Source organism: Coccinella septempunctata, chromosome 1, assembly GCF_907165205.1.
Source record: "Coccinella septempunctata chromosome 1, icCocSept1.1, whole genome shotgun sequence".
NCBI lineage: Eukaryota > Metazoa > Arthropoda > Insecta > Coleoptera > Coccinellidae > Coccinella > Coccinella septempunctata.
In genome coordinates this window covers 66,632,499-66,658,319 of record NC_058189.1, presented here as the reverse complement: position 1 = coordinate 66,658,319, position 25,821 = coordinate 66,632,499, and the positions used below count along the sequence as shown (strand labels likewise).

The window sequence follows — 25,821 nt, the reverse complement described above, 5'->3', positions numbered from 1 at the left end:
GTATCCAATTAAGAGGAGAATATGTTGAGTAATAAAATATTTCGACATTGAAATTTTGTTTAGTTCTATAGTAGGCTAAGAATTTTTCAATATATCGTCGTATACCTAGCTTATGTCTATTACAATTAAAAAGATTCACCTTTTTTACATCAACAAATGGCTTACAGAATTTCATATATAAAATTATGTTCCTTATGAACTGAATAATTTACAATCCTAATGTGTAAAAATATCAAAAATTTCTCTTTCATCAGGCTGCTACCTTCCTGTAGCCTTTGAGTACCAGTCAACCTCAATTTAGTATTCAATACTCAATGCTGTAACCAATATGTTGATTCTACGAGTTGAAAGGCTCCCAAAGGTCTGTTGAACTAATGACAATTAATCCACAATTGATACTACACGATACCACTGAGTTGCAACAGTAATAGCTCATATAAATACAACCACAAAGAAAAAATTCCATAGCCATTAGGTGTCATGAGGACCATATTTTTTCAATATCAAAAATTTTTCTTTAATCCGGCTGCTTTATGAAAATGTTCGATCTCAAGAGTATCTGTAGGTATGGATCTGGTAAGAAAATTGTGGTTTCGAAGCGTGAACATTCATATCACACACATATCTCTGTCCTGTTCAGTTTTGGCCTTTAACAAAGGCAATAATATATTCAAAATTATATTAAAACACGAGGACCGAGATACGCATCACGAACAAGGCCGAAATTGATCATTAGTCAACGGCGAAATAAACTTGTCTTTTGAAGGCGGTCACATATAAAATATAATAAATGCTAAATGGCCTAAACAGTAAATTTACAAAAGATAAAGCTAGATACATCTGTAGATAAGCGTGACAGAGGTTATAGTTAGTCAAACAATAAGGTAGTCAGGTCTGGAGATCCATAAATCGGCAGGAAATGGCGGGGTGGACAGTGCTGCCCCCTGCGGGCAGTGGCGGCGGGTACCCCATGCGGCGAGGACTCGTGACTGCCGTTGCGCTATCTCAGAATTATTCCAGGGTTGTACCTCGGATTATTCTCGTCGAAAAAATCAGTTTCACCATGAATTTCCGATGTGGTATGAAAGGGGGTATACAAGACAAGAATTCTTGATGACAAACTTCGGAAAAAAATAAAGAAATTTAAAAAATCTTGTCTTGACGTTTACTTGACATATAAAAAGTAGTCTAGACCCAAGAAATGTCAAGATCTTGAAATTTCTTGAATAACCAGTGACACCGTACATGCTGAATTTTAAATTACATATCTTCTTTTAACTTTACCTATTACTATTGTCTATCGAGACGCCACTGCTAACGGACCCAGTACTGTCAATTGAACTTGACTTTGCCACCTTCTACGTCATCATCCTTCCAATCAGCTTTGAACTCAGTTGCAAGTTCTTCTTTTACCTACTCTTGATCATCACAAAGTGTTATAGCGTTATTTGACCATAAGTGACATTGACTTCTCAGTAAACAGAAAGTCTGCTGAGCCATTTGGCTCCGATTCTGACTTAGAATATTCATTAACAAGCAATTGAGAGAAACCTAAGTTTTAGTAAAAATTTAAAAGGATCAGTGAAACTAAAGCGACTTTGACTAATGCTAGTGATAATGATAAATCTGCATTTGCAACCGTAGCTGCTAAAGCGGCAACAAAAGGAAAAAACAGCAGCCATTCACCAATGCAAGATAGTGGTAGGTACCAGTGGCAATACTGACAGAAAGAAATTCTGTTATTCTTTCGAAATTCCGGTGGACACAAGTACAAATGGCGAAAATAATAAATAAGCTTAAATTATAACACGTTTTCATAAACAAAAAAAGTGTATGCCTGAAAATAAGAATTGTAAATCTAGATTCCAGTTGGAGTTTCAACAAGATTATCATTGATTATTATTATTTCTACGTTTGAACGTTTTTTTTGGCGATTAATGTACTTTAGACTGGGTTTCTACCTTGACCTTGCCCTGTCGCATGTGTGGCTAAGCTCCTCGCACTTATCGCCCTCTAACTCGAAAACGGTCCAGAGTATGTGAAATTGCTTCAGACAAAAGTTGTATAGAATTTTATTATCTACAACTTTCATAATGAATACAGAACGATGAGAGGTTCAGGAAAGGAGATATTTAAAAAAACTCCTTGTTATCATCTCGAAACAGTCAGATTAAGAAACCCCCTCCCCTAATTAATGTCAGATTAACCATCTGTATGAAAATATGACAAGTTTGAGTGTACAAGTAACGATTTTTTTGCATTTTCAAAAGACCGCTATAAAGTAGCTTCCTTAGGGTCCAATTAACATATCTCAAATCTGAGATGCCGGAATTTTTTTTTACCATTTCGAACTCTTCCGTACGGCCAGACCCACCACGCAAGCTTTCAGATTAACATGCATTTATTATAAGAGATACGTAGGGCACAAACAATATCTTAATCTGACAGGCTCGAGTATGTAAACCTGACGATTTTTTTTACATCTTTGAGACCTTGCAGACGCTTTCCCCGTGGTGAAAGAGCATACATCATAGAACCTTTTTTTCCTTCTACCATCTTATCTTCAAAATCCAGTAGTAAATCCCGATTAAGCATCGTCGGCTCCCCAACTATATAGAATTTTATGCTTCTATGTTGTGTCAGGCTATGAGAAACTTTGGAGATCACTTTCATTGCAGATATTTGAAAAGAAGACAAATTTTCCAATATGGAATGCATCACTTTTCAGCAAATTTTGTAAACTCGGTGAATTTATCCAATTTGTTTATAATTCGGCGTGTTAGTCTTAATCTCTCCGCAAATTCATCCAAAATCTACCTGATCGAAAGAATTTACATACCTCTCATTCATGAGCTGGACTACTACTTCATAACATCATTCGCGAGAGAGAAATAAGTACAAAAAATTGAAGAAATCTCACAAAAACGAAAAGTGAAACAGTCCCCAACATCTGCCGGTCAGAATTGAATAAACCAACCCCTAATATATCCCTGCCGAGGACCGCAACCCCACAATAAAAACTGTATATACACCCCGCGGTTTTCAATCGACAAAACCCGAATTGCGTTATGTAAATTCCACGAAATTGTTAGATGTCGAAAATTTATAGCTGATCCTTCCCGGTAGTTGACTCCGAGAGGGGTGCGGCACTCCAGAAATGGGGTGTTGACACGACTTTGTCATATTTAACACGAAATACTTAATCTTCGCTTTGTTTTTCACTAGATGCACGCCATAAAAACGTTTCGAGGACTGTTGAACCGCCTAAATAGCGGTTCTCGATTTCGTGACGTCGCGTACTAGGATATAAATTCGGTTTAAAAGTTGGAGTGTATTAGCATAATGTATCAGGGGATCTAATTGTTTCCGCCATTTGAAAAAAGATGGCTCCACCAAGGGATCTTGAAATTTTTAGATATAAAGCGTAATATTCTAAGTTTGGACATCTGGTATGGACGTAACTTTGAGGAATGACATATGACTGACTCGGTATTAGAATCACATGATTTTTTTCCCAACAAATGGTTCAGTTTTTGCTGACTTTCTAATCAAGACAAGACAAGAATTTTTATGTCAATACCTAGATTTCTTGAAATATCTTTTCTAATCATAAATACTCTAAAACGTGTTCATTCGGGAAAGCAATAACTTATTTTCACATGGAAACACGTTTTTTTTTTGCTAGAAAAATGTGAATTGAAAATAATTGCTTCGAACAACATTTGTAGAAAATGTTATGCTTTACAACTTTTGTAATGGATGGGAAAACATTTTGAAGCCCAGGAGAGAAGATAATTCAAAAAAACTGATTTTTGTGACCTTTATGACCAATTTGTATTGTTTCGGCTTGCTGAAACTGTCAGATCATTTTTTGTGTTATTCTTGAATGATTAGGTTCAAAATAGGGAAAAAAGACACCGTGCCCGAGAATGTACACGTGACTTTTTTTTGGCGCCCTCCCACACATTTTCGTCACGCTTAAATTGTCAGATTAAGAGAATATATCTTTTTCAACATGTAATTAACGACATATATCTCTCTGACACGCTCGAGTATGTACAATAATCTTTTTTTTTTTTACTATTCTTACAGGCTGTCCTATAGACAATTCCCCCTATATACAGGTCTAATTTTTGGTAGAGATAGGTACTCTAGAGGGTGAAAGTTATCTCCCGTTATATTATTCTGACACGGATCTTCAAAAACCTGCAAACGCTTTCCCCACCGCTCCCCAACTAAAGGGGATGAAGAATATTCGATTCCAACGGCCTGTCCCGTACAAAACCCGGCCGGTCCACTTCAGCATCAATGGCTGTTTACAATGCGCAAGATAAATGATCTACGATCTCCATTTATCGTCGATCAATGATATAAATTGAAGTATAAATTGACCAAATACGATTATATATTTTAATTGTACGGACAAGTGGTCAAATTAATGAGAGTGTTGCGGTGCCCACGCGCGCCGCAGGTAGGACAGAATCAGTTTTGTTCCCCCTCGGGGGGGCACCGGGGGGTACGTATGGGTCCTCGCAGTCTTCATTGTTTCTACGCGGCCCGTTTTGACAGCCGTTATTGATTCCCGCGTTTCTAACATCACATCCAATATGGTCGATCTCTGTTACGTCCCTATATAAGTCATGATATTGACTCGTTTCGTAGACGCGACATTCCTCCGTAATGATTCGTTTATTTATGGCGTTTTCTTGGTCGAGAAACCGGGAAACGCCGGTCCGTTATCAATCAAGAAGGCTGGGATATTACCTTCGTTTCCCCCCGTCGAACCACGGTTCGGCCGTCTGTCAAATTTGACATCTGTCAATGTCAAATTGATGAATGTCATTGAATCGACTTGCACTTTTATGTTGATCGCTCAGCTCGAGGAGCTCAGCTTGAAATATTTCTAAATGAGAACCTGAACTAGATTTTCACTAGGATAAGTTATAATCACTACATGTGTTTCGATATCGCAACACATCTTCAGGTTGATCAACGCAAAGATATTTGTTTTAAGGATGACGATTGCACTTTTCTAATATAGAGAGATGTACAAGAATTTTGTGTTTCATTCGCATTGTTCCCGTATCAATTTTCCTTTTTGAGGTAATTTAGGTTACATTTATCAAGGATATCGTTCTGTCCAATTATAATTGGGAACCGGCCTGAAAGTTGATCAAATATCCAATCCTCCACATTTAGCTGGTGGAGTCTGGGGTCTTTAAAAGGGATCCTTCTGTTACAAACACCTGAAATTTAAAATGGTTGAGGCCTCCTCTAGTTTTTCGTGTTGCTACTACTCTATTCGGCATTGTGACAATGAAAGTTTAAGGGATGTTCTCCAAAGCATTAGAGAGCTGAAACTTAAGCGTGTCAAATTTTCATACAGATTCTATGACAAACTTGCCAAACTTGCAGAAAAAACGTCACGTGTACATTCTCGAGCGCGTTTTTTTATTCTTGTTTTGAAGCTTATGATTCAAGAATAACGGAAAAATTATAATGTGTCAATTTCAGAAAGCCGAAACAATAAAAATTGGCTACAAAGATCACAAAAATCATTATTTTTTTAATTATCTCCTATCCAAAGCTTCAAATTGTTTTCGCATTCATTATAAAAGTTGTAGAGCATAATATTTTCTACAAATTTTGTCCGAAGCAATTTTTACTACGTTTGAACGTATTTTAGATATATGGCTATGAATGCACATTAGAATGGGTTTCTACATTGACCTTGCCCTTTCGCATGTGTGGCTAAGCTCCTCGCACTTATCGCACCCTAACTCGAAAACGGTTAAGAGTAGATATGTGAAATTGCTTCAGACAAAATTTGTATAGAATTTTGATAAGTACAACTTTCATAATGAAGACAGAAACGATTAGAGGTACAGGAAGGGAGAAATTTTGAAAAACTGCCTTGTTATCATATTCAAATTGTCAGATTAAGAAAACCCCCTCTGATTAGTGTCAGATTAATGGGTCACCACGTCTGCAACACCGAGATTAAGCATCTGTATGAAAATCTGACACTCTCGAGAATGTACAAGTCACGATTTTTTTGCATTTTCAAGGACAACTGTGACCTTGCGTCAAGTTCGAATTGTGTGCCTTGAAAAGCAGTTTCCTTTGGGTCCAGTTAACATGTCCTCTAAAAATCTGACACGCTCGATAGGAAATTTTTTTCAATCATTTTCAACTCTACCATACGTCCAGCCCCACCACAAAAACTGTCAGATTTACATGAATTTATTATCAGAGACTATCAGAGACACGTAGGGAATATGCAGTATCAATCTGACACGCTCGAGTATGTACACCTGACGATTTCATTTACATCTTTGAAAACCTTCAGATGTTTTTCCCATCGCTAAAACTGCATACATAATAGAACTTTTTTTTCTTTCTACCATCTAATCTTCAAAATCCACTAGGTCTCCACGACGCTCGAGTAAATCCCGATTTAGCATCGTCGGCTCCCCAACTATAAATCTCGCTGTTGACCATCTGACCAATATTTCAGCGAATTCGTATCCGATCAAATTAAAAACTACACCTCGGGTTCAAAATAATCCTTTGAAGATTTGAGGTAGAATAGGGAATACTCCTTCTGAGGAAAATGATGTATTTTTTATGAAATATCTTTGAAACGTCACATTTTGAAATAACCATTTCAACCGTTTCCTAAAAAACATTATTTAAAGCACTTAAAAATGAAAAATAAAACTGGGTATTTAAAATTTGAAGCGTTTCATGTGGATTGCACAAATTGGCAACATCGACTGAAATATGCGTTGATAATAAAGGACAACAAATACATTATCTTGATGAGATAGACAAAGATGGCTGCCTATGAAGTCTGCGACGAACGAGGAAGGTCGTAAAATTTTATGGGATTTTTATGGCCGGTTTCAGTTGAGGCTCGCCAGTAAGTAGGCGTCTGTAGATCAACAGCTGTTATTTTATGAACAAGCTGATCGGACATTGTTCTTTTCATTGTCTTGTATGCGCTGTTGCCAAATCGTAAACTCCGCATAAAGCGATTTAAATTTTAAAACCCCATATTTGGAGGATGATTTTGAATAGTTTCCCCGGTGCATTTGAAAAATTCATGAATGGAACTCATAATTATTCAGTTTAAACTTGCATATGCAGTGATAACCCAAATTGAGGAGAATTCCCCATTGATATCTCAAATTGTTCCAAATGATAAGGCTCCCATTAGCAGGAACAAGTTGCCAAACACGAATGATCAAGGTGAAAAATTTAGTTCAAAAATAGGGTCCCAACTAAACTACTCAGATATAAACGGTTCCGGTACCTGAATCCTGAAATAATTCTTATGATCACCGTGTGGTGTTCAGTAATATACCTCCTCGAAGTCCAACCTACAACTTCCTGGAATCTGACGCGTTTCCAGAACTGTGTCAGCGAGAGTCGAGACATCGATACAGATAAATGAGATAAAACTTTGACAATGGCAAATGGCGGGGTTGAAACCACCCACAACATTTCGCCAAACAGGCCAGCCAACATAATACCCACCCGAGGGGGAACATTAGAACCAAATTCCCGAGATCGATTTCAACTGTGTGAAATCCGAGACGTCCAACGGTGAGGCCACCATGAAATTTTTGTTAAGAAAATGTTTGTCAACAATGATTCCCTGTGTAAATACGTACAACAGGCTAGTCCCCCGAAGGTTTAACACAAGAATAAATGGTTAAGCTGACTAAGAATGATGACTTTGGCCGGTTAAAGAGCTTGACAACGTAATTTACAGGCATCCTTTTGTGGGTTTCGAATAGAATTTGGCGTTTGTCCGAAGTGGATTGAGTCGAAATGCTGGGGGTGATTTGTTTTCCGATTTTTGAAGAATTGTTCGACCTTGTTATGGGGAGATTATTGTTAGCGTATGCTCTTCTTTATCGCTTTTCGGTTTTGGAACACTGAGGTGGCAGAGGGGGTTCTAAAGTTTGACATCTTGGTTTGCCTTGATTGAACGTATATTTCCTTTTGAAGCATTACAATTTTCAACATCGAACAATAATTAGAGCATGTGTATAAGGTTTAGCAGTTTTAGCAGAGGATAGAGCTTAGGGAAAAACCTCAGTAAAAACTATTTCTCCTCGCGAGTGTAGTGAATTATAAAAGATTAAACTGTTTACAGAATGAGCTGAAATATTTAATATTGAAGGGAATCTCGAACTGCAAAAATTGGTCCTTTCCTCGAAGAAAGAGAAAATTCAGGCAGTCTTCTCCAAGTTATCAGAAAATTTTATCTGAAATTAAAAAAAAAACAGAAGCAGGAATGAAAGATAATAAAATGAACTTCCATACGTCAGATTGATCTTAAATTCACAACCCAATTCGGAAACTGCATGAAAAGCTTTAAAACTATCCTGAAATTTATAATTGGGATAATGAGTTCTGAAGCTCTCAGCTGCCTGTATCCTAGATGGCCTCTATGACAAACTTTTCTTCCCCTTCTCCTTGTGGCTCAAATTCAATAATGTAATTTCCATAAAGAGGGCTATTTTCATTTGCTCTTTGCTAGCTAGAAAAAAGAATGAAAGATCATCTAAAGTCATTCAAGACTATAAATGCTCAAAAAAATGAATAGGTCTATTATTGTATACCCACTCACATTCTGACATTCAGTTAATGTCAACAACTATTGCAGTGAAAATTTCAAAGTTCACATACTAGTAATAGGTATTGGCTTCGTTCTTCTTCACTTTTAACGACATATGAATGCAAAGAAGCATCCTAGAAAACCCAGCACTAAAATTAATTCACAGGCGAAACCATCTCAAGTTACCAGCGTCCCAAACGCGTTCCTTGTACTATCACAAAAGTTTTGTTATTACTTCTATAACTCAACAGTTCCTGTAATGATCACATTTCAGTCTAGCTGCATCAAGAAAATGTTATTTCTCTAAAACAGGAATCCATTATAGAGAACAGTGAGTTCCTGCAAACCCTACATTTCTTCCTGTTCACACGACATACTCCATCCAGTTCAACAGGAATCGAAATGTTGGGTCGACAGTATGTTTTGAGTTTCTGTTACAAAAGTGGTTTTTATGTAACAGGATTTCGATTTACAGGCAATTCCAGTAAACAATTTTTTTCAGTGTACCCCGTGTTTTTCGCATTTGATGGCCAAATTTTTCAGCATTGGTATTGCCATAATAGGGAATACTCCTTCTGACGAAAATGATGTATTTTTTATGAAATATCTTTGAAACGTCACATTTTAAAATAACCATTTCAACCGTTTCCCCAAAAAAATTATTTTAAGCACTTAAAAATGAAAAATAAAAATGAGTATTTAAAGTTTAAAGCGTTTTGTGAGAATTGCGCAAGTTGGCAACATCGACTGAAATATGCCTTGATAATAAAGGACAACAAATGCATTATCTTGATGAGATAGACAAAGATGGCTGTCTATGAAGTCTGCGACGAAGGAGGGTCGTAAAATTTTATGGGATTTTTATGTCCGGTTGCAGTTGAAGCTCGCCAGTAAGTACGCGCTTGTAGATCAACAGCTGTTATTTTATAAACAAGCGATCGGACATTGTTCTTTTCATTGTCTTGTATGCGTTGTTGCCAAATCGTAAACTCCGCACAAAGCGATTTAAATTTTAAAACCCCATATTGGAAGGATGATTTTGAATAGTTTCCGCGGTGAATTTGAAAAAATCATGAATGAAACTCATGATTATTCAGTTTAAACTTGTATATGCAGTGATAACCCAAATTTAGGAGAATTCCCCATTTTAGTAAACAATAATTTTTGAGTGTACCTTGTGTTTATCGCATTTAATGGACAAATTTTTCAACATTGGTATTTCCATCATTAAAACTGATACCATTTCAACCAGATAACTCTGTTTCCTGGTAAAAAACAGTACAACCTAGACGGTAGCTCTATACCTCCGAGGTAAAAACCAGGAACGCTCCTCTGCAACACCATCTCCGACCATAACAATAAACATGGTACATCGTGGCATCCGGCAAAACAATGGGAATTCCGTAAGTGGTCCATCATTGCGGCTACAAGTACAAAACCGACGAATAACGATAACCCCGTCGCAGGGGGGGGCGAGCAGGGGGGCTTTGGGGGCGCCCTCGATGGCGCCGGCTGCATTCCCCGCGTGCCCCCATAAATCACGGGGGACCCCGCCAAGCGTCTCACGAACACACAAACAATGAAACAATGGGGATAATAAAACGCGGGGACATCACTTTGTTTCTTCTGTATAATTGTTATTGGATGATGAGGTGAGGAGAAACTTTCGAACTGGGGACACACGCGTCGCTAAAGGGCGATAGATTGGGTCCGGAGGTTTTGCGCGCTTGTTCAAATTCATAACAGCGCGGTCACCCATCCAGGTACTGAAAACGATCAACGCTGCTTGGTCCCCACGAAGAAACAATTTATTTTCCCAATTTTTCCGGAATAAATGTTATGATGACTACGAGGACGTATTGATATCTAGTTAGCCTAGACCAGTTCCGTGCATAAAAAAAATATTCCGTTACCATAGCAACGAACAATAACTTTTTAGAAGTGCCAGTGTGAATTTTGAGGTCAAAAAAGTAAACCAGAGTTACGCAATAAATCAAAAGAAAGAAAATGTCCACCGAAATTGTGGAAATCGAAAAATTGGAGTATCGAGCCATCATCAAGTACCTGTATTTAAAAGGCTTAAGAGGTAAGCAGATTTACAAAGATATGCTTAATACCCTTGGTGATCAATGTCCTTCGTATGCGACCGTGAAAAATAGTACTACAAGCTTCAAAAGAGATAAATTTTCCATTGAAGATGATGGCCGATCGGGAAGGCCAGCTTCTGTGTCTGTCCCCGAAAATATCGATGAAGTTCATGACGTGATTTTATCAGACCGTCGAATTAGGCTAAGGCCCGTTTGAACCAATCCCCCTTAAAATGAGTACTTAACTAAGCGTAGTTTAAAGTTAATGGACGCTTAATTTTATTGTCAGTTCCACGACTGCGGCTTAACAGAATCTTAAGTAAGGGGCCCTTAAGTTTTCATATCTAGTGATATTTCAGTTTTTTATTTTGGTGCAACTTCATTCTAGTCTAATAAAGCCTTTTCATTCGTTGGCCGGTTGCCGATGATCGTTTTCATCATTTCATTAACCTAACTTTATTGTCCTGTCAGTCAGTGTCAAGTAAACTATTATATTATTATCAAAGAGTGACAACTTTTTGTTGCTGAATTAGCATTACTATTGATAATGAAATGGATTGTCAAATAAAAGGTACTCGACGTTATTAGAAAACCCACAGCAGTTATGCAGCCAGTTTATGAGTTCAACAAATTATTTTAGGTTAGAATCCCGCCCTTAAATACCTAAGTGGTCATTACAGGAGCGCTTGAATTTAAGGCTAGCTTTAGCCATTTAAATGTCACTTTACAGTTGGTGTAACGCAATTTAAGTTGAGGGTTCATTTTAAGGGACACTTAACACTAAGTGCGTTTGGTGCAAACGGGTCTAAAACGGATATCCGAAGAACTGAATATTTCATACGAACGCGTTCATCATATAGTTCATGTCAATCTGGACATGACAAAACTTGCTGCAAAATGAATCCCCAAATGTTTGAATGTTGACCAAAATCGTGCAAGGGTAGAAGCATCGCGTTCGATCTGTGCTCGATTTGAAAACGATGGGTACATTTCTACGATCCAGAAACAAAGCAACAATCGATGGAATGGCGACACTCTGGTTCTCAAACACCTAAGAAGTTTCGTGTCCAAAAATCTGCTAGAAAAGTTCTTGCTCCACTTTTTTGGGATTGCCATGGAGTAATCATGATTGATTTTTTGGATAAGGGTAGAACAATAACCGGAGATTACTATTCGACATTACTGACCACTCTACGGAGGAAAATTAAAGGGAAAAGACGCGGAAAGCTATCCAAAGGGGTTTTGTTTTTGGAGGACAAGGCCCCTGCACACAAATCTCATGTTGCCATACAAAAAATTCGTGATTTAGAGTTTGAATTAATAAATAAATAAATCATCTCTTTTTTCAATTGATAAAAAGTTTAAAAGCTCGTAAATGTTCTTCCAATGGGAAGGTTGTAAAAGCTGTGGAGGTCTTGTTTATTAGTCTGTGATTTCACAAAGAAAATTAAATTTCGATGAATAATTTTGACCTTTCATGATAAATTGTATGGAACTCTGGAGGTTTCCTCCTTAGATATGGGTTTTTTTATGCGACCCCCTCTTTCTCACTTAGAATCTACTGAATAAATAAAAAGTTTTGGTATTAATCATAGTTTGAAAATCTTGATTTCGATAAATTCAATTCGTCCAACTCGGCGATTTTCTCATGAAAATTGAATGAGTAATTCACGAGAAGAGAAACGATTATCATTTCTTCTTTTCTATGCATCACGAGAAATATTCATTTATCAACTCTTTCGACTTGCACTGTATATAGTAGAAGTCAAAGCCCTCCCTGTATATATTAAGTACATCAGTATTCTTATAACCGACCTTAACAAATTATTATTCAATTTTATGCACCTTCTCCCTATCCCCAACGTGATCGTTATTAATAAAAAAAATCAGATAAATAAATTATTCCCCATATCCAACTTTCCACATGATCCCATATGCAAACCAGCTCCCGCGGCCCCCCAGGGCGCCCTGCCCCCCTGAGGTAGGAAGGAAGTGTCCCTAAGGCCGAACCGGGCCCAAAGTAAGCCATAAAACGAAAAAATGTCAATGCGCACATATTTCACCAAATTGAGATTTAGAACACGCCCAATATATATTATAACAAACACTGTCTGTAAACACAACAGGTTATCAATTGTGTGGAGTTTGGAGCCCCCCGGGGGGGCGGTCGTAAACCCTAGAGAACGACTTACCTGTCGTGATCGATAATTATTTAACTTTTTCACGAATGCGTGTATGGGCAGAGTCCGAACGTAATTAATTATGGTACATGGTCAAATTAAAATTATGACTTTGTTAATCATATTATCACGTCGGAAGGTTGTACGTATCTTTAATCTGGTTCTGCAGGTCCTGGATTTACGGGTGGAATTTAGGCGCGCGATGAGTTGAGTATAGAATTACATACAGGTTGTCAGCAAAAAGGATGAGAGGTGATTTACGACAAGATTGAACCATCGACGTGGCTCAGAAGATCACTTCGATCTAGATGATTCACAAATTGACACACAGCGCTTCAAGATTTCATGAAATCTCTTATTTAAACACCAAAAATCTTCTGTTATTCTCGATATAAAAAAATTACGAAGCACTATAACTCTAGATAAAAAAATTTACATCAGGTAGCGCACTGTAGAGTAATAATCCTCGTAATAATCTAAATGAAAGAAATCTATAATCTAATTATTTCTGTGTAATGAAGAAATCTATTGAAGAAATATAAATCTTTTCGTATATAATCAACTCCCAAATTACCTACTGCTTTCATATAGGATATGGCTGAAAATTCTGTTAAATTCAAAAAAACTCGAAAACTGCCGAATCGATTCTGACCAGAGCAGAGTCAATAGGCTTCGTAAAGCTTCAGAGCGAGCGAAATTAAACATCGATAGATTTAAAATTGCGCCCAACTAATCATCGGAAAAATTTTAATTACTGCTTGGATTTCCACCAAAATCGATAGGCTTCTTAACTCTGCGACTTCGAAAAAAATCCTGTATGCCAAAACTGACCTTTTCAAAGGTGAGGTTTTTTTTACAGAAGGTAGAACTCATCAAAATAAGTCGTTTCACTAAAAATTGTCTATATAAAATATCCAAGATGGCTGAAATAGAACACCTAGAAATTCGACAAAATTTCATTGAATTTCAAGTACGGGTCTGTTTAAGGTGACTCCGGCATCGCAAAAATGAAACAAAACATTAACATATGGCTGGACAATGAATGGTTCAGTACCAATTTCATCGCATTAGATGCATCAAGTCACTTTTGAGAGAATCATAATAGATGTATCGTGCAATTTAGGGTGAAAAATTGTAGATAATCGAGGCAATTTTTTACAGATTCAGAATTTACGTCGTCTGAAATAGATTTCGCGATAATTTTTTCAGAATTTTTTTTCAAACTAAGGGGGGCGTAAGATAAGCGACTTATGAGCTCGGAAGCCTGTTTCAATCTGAAAAATCCCAGATCAACATTTGAAATTGATATCATTTTCCGAGAAATATTCATTAGAAATTTGAATATAGATAGGAGAGATAGAAGTTAAATCATGACGTTATCCACGATGACAAAAGTGTAGGTTCCACCGAGATTTGAACTCGGATCGCTGGATTCAAAGTCCAGAGTGCTAACCATTACACCATGGAACCCTGTTGAAAGCTTTTATTATGATTAGTGTCATACTATGTATGCCATAATTATTACGATCAGTTATTGATTTACCCTTTATACTCATGTTTTTGAATGTTGGTGAATTGGAAAACTAATAAATATTTTCACACCATAAAATTCCGGTGAAGCTACAATTTATACTTGTATATGAATTGAAATTATTAGCGCTGGTTTGGCTTATGCTTATGCAGTATATCGAAAGTATCGAATTAACAATTTCATCTCATTAATTGTGATAAAGTTGTCCTAATTTTCGATTAATAATGAATCTCTTTCCGACGAAATCGAAGATCAAAATTTTTTTACATTCGTGCCTAGGCCTTTTTTTCAATTTACCAGATTTCGATGAAAATTGGGAAAAAAAATAAGAATTTTGAATTCAATGGGAAAACAAAAGGTAAAACAAAGGTCCCACCGAGATTTGAACTCGGATCGCTGGATTCAGAGTCCAGAGTGCTAACCATTACACCATGGGACCTTGCTGCGAAACTTAACTTTTCAGGCGTATAACACCTCTATTGGATCAATAAATAAATAATATCGTGTATGTCATGACAGAACCAAATTTCGAAAATACGTATGGAAATTGGAAATTAAAAGCTCATTTGCCCTAGCGCATTCACCATTTTCAAAGAAATTAGCATAAAGTTGATTTCGTTGTTGAATTCATAATAACTATACAATATTCATAGAATTTATCCACGTCTTAATTCGTATCAAGCGGTTTTATCAGATATCAACTCAAACTAAATACAAATTTGATTTTGCATGGAAAGGAAAAAGATATAAAAATACAGGTCCCACCGAGATTTGAACTCGGATCGCTGGATTCAGAGTCCAGAGTGCTAACCATTACACCATGGGACCTTGAAATAATCTACCCTTAAAACATGAAACCGTAACACACCCTTTAAATTCACAGGGTTTTTCTACTACTCTTTCTGCGAATCAAATAGATATTTGCTGGACCCAGCAAGTGAATTTACCTGCTAATATAATTGCAGCCTATACACTCACACTACCCGTTACTTCCAGAAATTACAGGAAAACTTTTTTTTTTTAATTAATCAAGCTATAAAATTTTATTTTTTGACGGTATATTATGACAAAGGAAAGAAATTCCTTGAAAAACGAATTGAATGGATGGCTTTTTTAGGGGAACACTGCTGGTTCACATAGAATGACCGCTCAATTCAATATCAGTCAGTTTTCTGGTTTCAAATGAAAATAAGGCATTGCTCTTCAAAGGTGCCCTTCAGGGAAAAACACATATCTACACTATTTTTTGACAAAAAATCGGTGAACAAATTTAATTTCATTTACACCTTGTATAATACATATTTTGTATTCCATAATTTCAATCATTTTTTTTTTCATTCAGGGAAGATCTATCTATTTTCACATTTCCCTAAACGCTATTCGCTCAACGATTTTTAATTAAACTTGTCTGTGATTTATGTTGTCGAAACTTCCCTGTCTGTAGTCTGTACATTACGGAAACAAATGATGAATTGTCGACATAATGGATCAGAACACAATTATTCAAAGTCCGCATCTGTTCATTGACATGTATCAATCTTCGAGCTAGAAAGGTGGAATGTAAAATGAGTTAGTAGGGGGGGTTATTTTAGGGATTTCATCTCACGATTTAAACTGAGGAACTAATGAATCCAATCCAACATCCAACCATAAATACAGGGTGTTCAGATGAGCCACCCCGTATATTTCTTATCCTATAATGATTGGAAGAATTTCCCGAAATAAGTCGAATTATTTTGTCTGGGGGCATCTTTTGATATATATTTGAGGCTTGAATGACTACCCCCTTAGAAGGGGCGCTACAACCCCTCATAATTTAATTTGGGAGAGGGGTTGAGAGATACTTCATTTGAAAGGTCTTGGAAGCCTTTTTACAACGATGTATGAAAAACGTAATTTTATGAACCGTTTCTGCCAAAAATTAATTTTTCAGCTCAAAATGAATATTTTGTTTATTTTTTTATTGTACAAGCCCATTTTCTTTAAGCCCTTTTTACAAACCTAAAAATTACATTCTTGAAAGATTGAATTGTTTCATCATGCTTGATAAAAATGGACTTGTACATTGTAAAAATAACCAAAGTATTCAGGGTGGTCCATTAAAGATAGAAAATTGATTATTGGTTGAAACGGTCCATCAAAATTACGTTTTTCATCCACCGTCATAAAGAGGCTTCCAAGACCTTTCAAATGAATAATAAATAACGAAGTTTGTAGTATTTTTTTGTATAAGCGGCAATATTTTCAGAACAATTCTATAGATCTCGAGAACTATAAGAGCTAGAAGAAAACGGAAGACACATTTCCTAGCTCTTTTTCAGAGAAACAAAGAATGATTCCTCCTACGATTTTTCGTTTTCGAGATATCAGCAAAAAATGAGAATTTGACGATTTCGAGTAGTTCTCATAACTTTTTTGTCTTTGAAGTTACAGATCTGAAAGTTGAACCTTCTACAGGCACATTTTTACGTAGAATCTACTGACGAGCACAAAATATTTTTTCATTTTTAATCATTAAACGAACTTTGGTTTTTTTTTAAATGCAAACTTTTATTGAATTTGAAAAAATCTTTTATCAGTAGATTCTACGTATAAAAGTGCCTGAGAAGGTTCAACTTTCAGATCTGTAACTTCGAAGACAAAAAAGTTGTGAGAACTTTTCGAAATCGTCAAAATCTAATTTTTTGCTAATAACACAAAAACGAAGAATCGTAGGAGGCTACGATTCTTTGTTTCTCTAAAATAGGGCTCGAAATGTGTCATCGGTTTTATTCTAGCTCTTATAGTTCTCGAGATCCTCTTAGTGGACAACGAATTTTGCCCACCCTGTAGATTCACCTTTCAAAATGTTCGTTCTACAAGCATTTCTCGATATGTGCCGGCTCAAGCCATTCCAGAATTCAGAAGTCGCATAAAAATAAAAGTTACCTGCCGTCTCAAATGGAAGGTGACTAACTACGAATACTAATCATAAAGACATTCCCGAGATAACTTCGCCACATGAGAACCCATTCAGGTGCATTTGTCTCGGAAATCCGAATAATCTTCGGCCACATCCATAAATTATTCCATTTTCCTAATAAAAACCAGAATCGAAAAAGCGCTCAGGTAGAGCCGCGATGGTTCTCAGAAAGCACCCGCGGTAATTTACCGAGTTAATTTTAATAGTTCCAGAACAAATCATTAAACAGTTTACTAAAAGCTTTTATAAGGCCATCCCGATGGTCATTATCTGTTTCGATGCCGTAAAAATTGTGTTCACATATGTTGAATTTATTATGATATTAAGTTAAAACTGGCAGTTAAGCCATGAGGAGTTAACGTTCGTCCGCCAATGATAAGGTTGTTGCGTTTCGACTTTATTTTCTGGTTTACTGCTGAAGCATTAACAGATAGGAGGAAAACACGATTGCAGTTTTGGGGACAGTGAAATGATTTTTTTATCACGGATGTCAAGAACATAGTGTCAACTAAAGGGTTTAAAATAAGACGCTTCATTTTGTCTCGCCCGATATTTGGGCAGCTGTCAATATTGAAGCTGTCATTTTTCGACATTTGACAAGTAAAAAGTACGCCATTATTAAAAATGGAACGATACAAGCTTCAAAAAGGCATTGAAATTGTTGAAATTCACTACAGAATGCTGAAAAATTAGCAGTCACGGTTAGACAAACTAAAGCATTTTTGGATAGTCTTGAAGCACCTTCTGGGCCGGCAATAGTGAAACTGGTGGAGAAATCTGACCTGTACGTCGCTCAAGAACAACTGAGAATATTACGCTGTACTGTACACAACCGTATCAGTTAGGCATAACGCATAACGGGCATTCTAGAAGCTAAAAGTCAGAGTGCTTCAAAATCACGACCTCAATCTGAAGACCAAGACAGCTGTTTACAAAGCAGTCGTCCTCCCAACGCTTCTTTACGGAAGCGAAAGCTGGACGCCCTACAGGCGACATATTAAACAGCTTGAACAAACGCAACAACGTCATCTAAGACAGATAATGCACATCAGATGGTTCCAGAAAGTTTCGAATGCAGAAGTCTTGCAACGCGCGAGTTGTACCACAATTGAGACTCAAGTAACGAGGGCCCGACTCAGATGGAGCGGCCACATTCTGAGGATGCAAGATACAAGACTCCCCCAAAAAGCTCTGTATTGCGAATTGACAGAGGGAGCCCGGAAAGCAGGAGGCGGTTTAAGGATACACTACATCAATCCCTAAAATCAGTTAATGCCAATCATAATTGGGAACAACTAGCGTTAGACAGGTCACAGTGGAGGACTATGGTGCACACTTATAATGGAGACTCGAGAAGAATACAGCGGCGGCCAGATCTGGTTGGTGACTATCCATGCCCGGATAGTGGAAGGATCTGTAGGTCACGGTTGGGTCTCTTGAGTCAAAGGAGGGCACACAGTCGCAATTAGCCCTAAGAAATTATAAGTCCGTTCTTTTGACGAAAACCCAGGTTTCTCGATTGCTCGTCGATCTTTGGAATTAGGCACTCCACAAATGATATTACACCATATCTTGCATAAAGACTTAGGTATTAAGGCTTTTGAAGATCAGTTAACACAAGAACTCAAGCCGGTCGATCATCAGCAACGTCGTATCTACGCTGATTGGGTCATTGAAATGCATCAAAATGATCTGTATTTTCATCGAAAAATCATCTTCAGCGATGAGGCCCATTTTCACCTAGAAGGCTACGTTAATAAGCAGAATTGTCGAACTTGGGGCTCGAAAAATCCAAGAATTATTGTTGAAGAGCCTCTCTATCCTCAACGTATCACTGTTTGGCGCGGTTTTTGGGCTAGCAGTGTGATTGGACCATACCTATTCGAATATGAGGATGGTGCGGTGAATGGATTGTGCATTGAGCCATGGATAATGATTTTTTATGGCCGAAATTTGAAGATATTGATGTGGGCGACGTTTATTTTCAACAAGACGGTGCTACGTCCCACATAAGCAACGAAACCATCGCCATTTTGCAAGAAGAGTTTGCTGATCACAGTTGGCCACCGAAATCTGGTGATTTAACACCTTTAGACTTTTTTCTTTGGGGCTACGTGAAAGGTAAGGTCTATGCTAATGGTCCACAATCGATTCAAGACCTTAAAGATGGAATTCGTGAAGTTATCGAGGACATACTGCCTCACATGTTCTCATTGGCCATGGAAAATTCATGAAAAGGTACATCAAGCGTAGCCCTGGATGTCATTTGGCTGTAATCGTTTTCCATTGTTGATGGCATACCTTCCTCTTTACAACTGAATAAACATCTATTGATTTCTCTTGAAAAATACTCTTTTTTTCAATATCAAAATGAACCTTCTATTGGAAAACCCGATATAGTGACATTTCAGCGCCCTGTGGTTTTTCACAGCACACTGAGAAACTTATACAAAATGCCAAATATCAATTTGATGAACTCATATAAGTAAATATGTCCCAGGGGTTCTCTGTGGGACCTTAAAACAAAGACGCCACCCGAGCGCAGCATGCCTCGACAGCCGAAAAATCGGCGCGTACAGTTACGGGCACATTTTAGTGTCGGTAATAGCCCCAATAAAATTTTTTAGTACCCTGACCGCTCACCATAGAGTCCGATTACACCGTATACGCCGCTCAGCCTTCTCTGTGCACGTTTTATGGCCTGAGGTGAGCTGGCTCGATTGTGATGGGCATTAAGCGCCCTCTGGTCAGGCCTTCGTTAAATTGTTTTAGTGTGGCGCCAAGGAAATAAAAGGCGATCGTTAAGCGGGTGCATTGTGTTGAAAAAGCTGACAAATTTCGTATGTTGATAGCATCGCCAATTAGGAGAAGCTCATCAGGGTATGGTCGCTGCAGGGCTGGACGAAACACAGGAATATATTTCGAAAAACGTGTTACTGCCACCATGAGAGGTTTCATATTGATTTTGAAAAACAACGAGTATTCTTTAAAAGAAATCAATGGATGTTTAATTCATTTTAAAGAGGAAGGAGAACGATATCAGCTAAGTGGCCGCAACGGCTACGCTTGCAACACCATATCCTTCTCATGCAATTTTCCATGACCTATTCGCACATTTGCAGATGTTTGTCCTCGATAACTTCAGGAATTCCATCTATGATGTCTTGAATCGATTGTGGAGCATTGGCATAGACCTTATCTTTCACGTAGCCCTAAAGAAAAATGTCTAAAGGTGTTAAATCACAAGATCTTGGTGGCCAATTGTGATCAGGAATCTTTTCCTGCAAAATGGCGATGGTTTCCTTGCTTATGTGGCACGTAGCACCGTCTTTTTGAAAATAAACGTCGTCCACATCAATATCTTTCAATTCCGGCCAAAAAAATCATTAATCATAGCTGGGTAGCGCAATCTATTCAACTTAAAAGTTGCCTCAGCCTTATTTTCGAATAAGTAAGATCCAATCACACCGCCAGCCCAAAAACCGCACCAAGCAGTGATAAGTTGAAGATAGAGGGGCTCTTCAACAACCATTCTTAGATTTTACGAGCCCCAAATTCGACAATTCTGCTTATTAACGTAGCCTCCGAGGTGAAAATGGGCTCATCACTGAAGATGATTCTTAGATGAAAATCGGGATCATTTTGATGCATTTCAAGGCTCCAATCAGCGAAGATACGACAATGCTGATGATCGACCGGCTTGAGTTCTCGTATTAATTGAACTTTAAAAGCCTCCATTCACTTTTATTTTAGCACTCGGTTGGATATGTAAATTTGACACATTTCATTCTGTATAGTGTATAGTACGAAAATGTGGGGTTATGAAGCTTGTCAAAATATTTCTGGGTTTTAAATCAACGCTATATTGTCCGTTTTACGTAAAAGTTTCTGTTATTACGTATTTTATCACAATGTCGCATCTCTTCGGAAAACATATGACGAATAACATAATTGAAGTTTATACAAACTGATTGAATCCATACCAAATGCAGTTATTTGCATGGAAAATACAAGAGATCAGTCTAATATCATAATATGCACCAACTTGAGGAGATTTAATGTTCGTTATCTTCTTTGGCTAAAGTTTGAATACGTTACATCAGTAATAGATTTCAAAAATATTAACCCGAAAATGAAATACATATGATGCAGTGTTTGGGAATGGGTATCTCCCGAAGGAATTAACAGATAATTACAACAATGTTTAATTCTTCAACTAAAATCATCTTGCATCGATATTAGTAAAAGGAATTAAAGGAGGTTTCAACTCAAGATGAACTTCACCTTTGAACCTAAATTTCACATGAATATGTAAACAATTAACAGGACGACTGGCTCGTATTTGTGGCTGTTCATCTTAATACATTGATATAATATTAATAATAATTAGGTATTTATTGATACCTTACGACGTTTACAATGTATAGGACAAGTCAAATGAAAAATAGAAAAATCAATTTCCGAGAACTTATTCCTATTATTCGATGGCATTCATCGAAAATCCTGTAGTAAACTTTTCGCATTAATTCATTCAAACATAAAATTCTCAAATGCCACCACTTTTTTGGGTCTCCCAATAGAAGGAAATTTTTTGTCATCCTCTTCATTCACAATTTTTCCGATTGTGGAAATATTCAGCTGAAATATAAGTCGTTTAGATTCAGATAAAACATTGAATATGTTCGCTACCGTCTGACGTATTGTGGATTTTAGAATATCAGGGTATAACTATTTGAATGAGTGGACCTGAATTCTAAATAGCACTTCCTGGAACCCTGTCTCTTTTTTCAATCACTTTCGGCATTTTCGTAATAAAGATTGATATTAGTTGTGGCAACGGCGTTATGATATTAACGACATTTCATGAGTGACAACCTCACTCCGTTCTAGTTACAAAAACTTGAGAAAATTATTTCATGGCCAACCGACTGATAAAATGAATGTGAATGGAGTATAGGTATTGAGCTGAATAGGTATTTCATCTTCTGGAAAAACAACTGAAACAGTTTGAACTATCAGGCCAACCTGTGATGGTACAAAAAAACATTTTTTAATCAGGGCCGAATTTTATCAACCTCCACAACTCACCTTCCGTGAACAACCACAATTACATCAACCTATCTAGTCGCCCCTTATCGAACAACATTTCGAATACGTTTTGTAACCGAATTATACCTAGTCATCGAAGAATCAGAACGTCGCGATTAAAATATTCAACCGCACTGTCGTCGTTAGTTTTATCAACTAATAAATAGTTATATATACGTCTTCGACAATATTCTCCGGATCTTTTACAACCACTTTGTCGAAAGAAACCCATGTTAGCGTTATCTTATCTCCCTCCTCGAGTTTTAAGACAGTCGTCATTCTTCTCTCTCAAATTAATTGCCGATGGTGAACAACAAATCCTTCGTTATTTCACGAAAAAGGTTGACGCGGACATTGGACAGGTACAGAAAATGGCTATAAAATGGTGATGGTATTTTTTTTCGGTGCTTGTTGGGCTGATATGGCGCCGTAGTCTACGGTCTAATGAGCTGGAAACAATTGGAGTGATGTCGAGAGAGAGAAGGCATGGGTAGAATGCTCGAACATTTTATTGCATCAAGTTACCAGGGAAGTTCGAGAAAGATCACCATTTTCTTTATCACTTCACACTATGTCAGCAAAGTGCACAGGTGAGTTGTAATCTTTATGTGAATTCATATACACAGATTGAACAGGATATTACAGAGAAAACCTCCTTTTTGCAAACTTTAAATACTGCTGTACCTATACTACATTCACTTTATAAAAGCACACGGTTGGCCATGTGGTTAATGTCATAACCCCGTTGCCACAACTAATAGATATCAATTTTTGTTACGAAAATGCCGAAAGTTATTGAAAAAAGAGACAGGGTTTCAGGAAGTGCTATTTAGAATTCAGGTCCGCTCATTCAAATTGTTATACCCTGATATTCTAAAATCCACAATACGTCAGACGGTAGCGAACATATTCAATGTAAGAGAATTTATATAATGTTTCATCTGGATTTAAACGACTTATATTTCAGCTGAATATTTTCGCAATCAGAAAGATTGTGAATGAAGAGGATAACAAAGAATTTCCTTCTATTGGGAGACCCAAAAAAGTGGTGGCATTTGAGAATTTTATGTTTGAGTGAATTAATGCGAAAAGTTAACTACAGCATTTTCGATTAATATCATCGTAGAATAAGTTCCCGAAAATTGATTTTTTTATTCTTCATTTGACTTGTCTATACATTGTAAGTGTCTTGAGGTACCAATAAATACCTAATTATTATTATTACGCATCAATGTATTAAGATGAACAGCCACAAATACGCACCAGTTGTCCTGTTAATTGTTTATTCATGTGAAATTTCTGTTCAAAGGTGAAGTTCACCTTGATTTGAAATCTTTTAATTCCTTTTACTTATATCGATGCAAGATACGACTTTTGTTGAAGAATTTAACATTCTTGTAATTATCTTTCCATGCAAATAACTGGATTTGGTATGCCTTCAATCAGTTTGTATAAAGTTCAATTATGTTCTTCACATATTTTCCGGAGAGATTCGACATTGTGATAAAATACGTAATAACAGAAACTTTTACGTAGAACAGGCAACACAGCGTTGATTTAAAACCAAAAAATGTTTTGACAAGCGTTATAACCTCACATTTTCGTACTATACAGAGTGGAATGTGTCAAATTTCCATGACCAACCGAGTGCTTTTATAAAAGTGAATGGAGTATACATACCAGTACATCAATCCCAACTGATAACTCCAAAACGGCTGAATAACTATGTCGACACAGAAAATAATCCTAGAAAACAAATCATGACATTTGCTGATTATCGTCACTGACACTTGTACAGCGCGTGTAACAATTTGTGAGCAGTTTATCATCGTAGAGAGCCATAGGCCTCGTTAAGTGGCTTTTGCATAATGAGGTGAGCGTCCGAGATCACAGAGCCAGTTATTAATCTTCTTCTATTTACGTTGACATCCGTGTGCGAGCGCAAAAAGAGAACTATGAGACGTATGAAAAACTTCTCGAAGGCATCTCTAGAGTGGTTTGATACTGCGAGAGTTGCTTGTGAGTGTCCACACATATTGGTAGATGATGAAAGTGCTTATAATGGACTCGATGTTACTTGTCTATTTTACCAATAGATAGTTCATATTTTCTCCAATAGCCGCGCTGGCGATCAGTGGATGACGAAATTTTGATTTGAACTAGTTGAAGTTGGCTGAGTGAACGGTTTTTCCGGTGACAGATGATTAGAATATCATTATTTTCAATTTTCGATAAGAGAACAACATATGATCATGATGAAATGTTGAAGCGTGCGCTAGTGTTAGGGACAAAAATCTGTGGTTTCAAAGCAGCGATCGTTCTCCTTCTCTCTACTCTCCATACTCTCTACTCTCCATAGATGAAACCATAAATTTAATACACGAAATACGAGAAGAAGAAGGATAAATAAAAAATAATTGGTTTATGGTTGACAGCAAGCACAGAACACGTCGTCCACAGACTTTTTTCCACTATTGTCAGGCAGCCTTCAGTTCCGCTCTGAAACTTTCGTTCCATTCGCGTCCGTCTGACTTTCCCCGATTTTTCCGACCACCGAAAGGGTCGAGGATGGAGCCGTAGCAGGTATTAATGAACCATACGCGACGAGTCGGGGAGTCCAGCGTCCTGCCGCATACCTCGTCCTCATATATTAACGCAAATGAACGAATGCGTGTAAAAAAGCTTTCCCCAAAAGTTGCCTAATTGATGTGTCGTTTTTGTTTTGCTTAATACGGGTCCGGGACATGGTTTGCCCATTAAAACGTCCGGTGTATCGGGGGCCCGATCTACGCTGGATGGATGATGGTACGCAAGACAAATGAAGCGTGGTCCCTGGGCCCGGACCCGGTCCAGGGCGGTTGGGATGTGTTGACATCATTAGATTCCGATTATTTTGATTTCCCGGAGCGATCGATCAAGCGGCGGACGTACGTCTGAGTGGTTTCGCTTTCGACGGTCGCAACTTCGCGGCTGCATCGACCACGATTCGGACGAGTGGTTTGTGGATGCTGATAAGGGTGGTGCGTGGTTGGGAATGATGAAATTAAGTCGATATGGTCCGAGAGGCAGTTTGCAATTCATAAAACCGTGCCTATAATTCATGCTCGAAAGGTCATCAAGTCCTAAATACACTGCGCAAAAAAATTAACGCACATTCTAAAAATCTCAATGTTGATGAAAGTTAACTCTACATTGACTTATAACATTATTTTTTATGTTCTCTCGGGAAGGTTTTGAACGAAACAAGACACATTAAATGGAAGAAAAATTCAGGATTTCACCGAATTTTATGTGAAAGAAAAGAAATGAACAATTTTCAAAATACTGAAATGCTCATAAGTGAT

At 37.4% G+C, this 25,821-nt stretch overlaps 3 non-coding genes across 3 annotated transcripts; all 3 read right to left on the bottom strand.

Moving 5' to 3' along the window:
- Positions 1–14,294: 14,294 nt before the first annotated feature.
- Positions 14,295–14,366, bottom strand: Trnaq-uug. The gene has a single exon. It is a non-coding gene; the product is annotated as a tRNA-Gln (tRNA).
- Positions 14,367–14,794: 428 nt separating this feature from the next.
- Positions 14,795–14,866, bottom strand: Trnaq-cug. Its single transcript has one exon. It is a non-coding gene; the product is annotated as a tRNA-Gln (tRNA).
- A 317-nt stretch (positions 14,867–15,183) lies between these two features.
- Positions 15,184–15,255, bottom strand: Trnaq-cug. The gene has a single exon. It is a non-coding gene; the product is annotated as a tRNA-Gln (tRNA).
- Positions 15,256–25,821: the final 10,566 nt, after the last annotated feature.